The sequence below is a fragment of the Myotis brandtii genome, unplaced genomic scaffold, assembly GCF_000412655.1.
Source record: "Myotis brandtii unplaced genomic scaffold, ASM41265v1 scaffold1554, whole genome shotgun sequence".
Taxonomy (NCBI): Eukaryota; Metazoa; Chordata; class Mammalia; order Chiroptera; family Vespertilionidae; genus Myotis; species Myotis brandtii.
The window spans coordinates 102,735-103,428 of record NW_005355638.1 but is presented as its reverse complement, the minus strand read 5'-3'; positions in this window follow the sequence as shown (position 1 = coordinate 103,428).

Below are 694 nucleotides of genomic sequence, written 5' to 3'. Positions count from 1 at the left end.
GCGTCTCCTCGGCCCGTCCCCTGTAGCCCGACCCGCGCCCCAAAGGACCCAGATCTCCGCTGAGGCCGTCGGTCAGGCGGACGGCGACCCCCGCGCCGCGATCCAGGGTCCCCTCCCCAAAACTCCCCGCTTCCAGGTGCCTGAGGGAGGCACGCCAGTCTGCCACATGGCAGCCGCGCGGCATTATGGGTAACGTAGTTCCCTCCGCGCCCTTTGAGCCAAAACTCACGGAGTTCCTTAGAGGCACGCCTACGGCGATCGGCGCGGGGAATTGTGGGTAACGTAGTTCCTACGCTGACCCTTTGCGCCTTACTTCTGTGCGTCCATTGGCTGCATGCTTGCAGCGTGTGACGCGCGGCATTATGGGTAACGTAGTTCTTACATCGTCGTTTGCGTCTTACCGCTGTAGTACCATCATCAGAGGCACGCCTACGGCACTCGGCATGGGGCATTGTGGGTAACGTAGTTCCCGCAGCGTCGTTTGCGCCTTCTGTTCGTTCACCAGGGGCACGCTTACGGCACTCGGCACGGAGCATTGTGGGTAACGTAGTTCCTGCAGCGTTGTTTGTGCCTTCTGTGCGTTCATCAGGGCCACGCCTACGTCACTCGGCACGGGGCATTGTGGGTAACCTGCTTCCCTCACCTTCGGGAGCGGCAGCGCGGGAGCCCTCGGCACATGGCTGTGGAGCCCGCG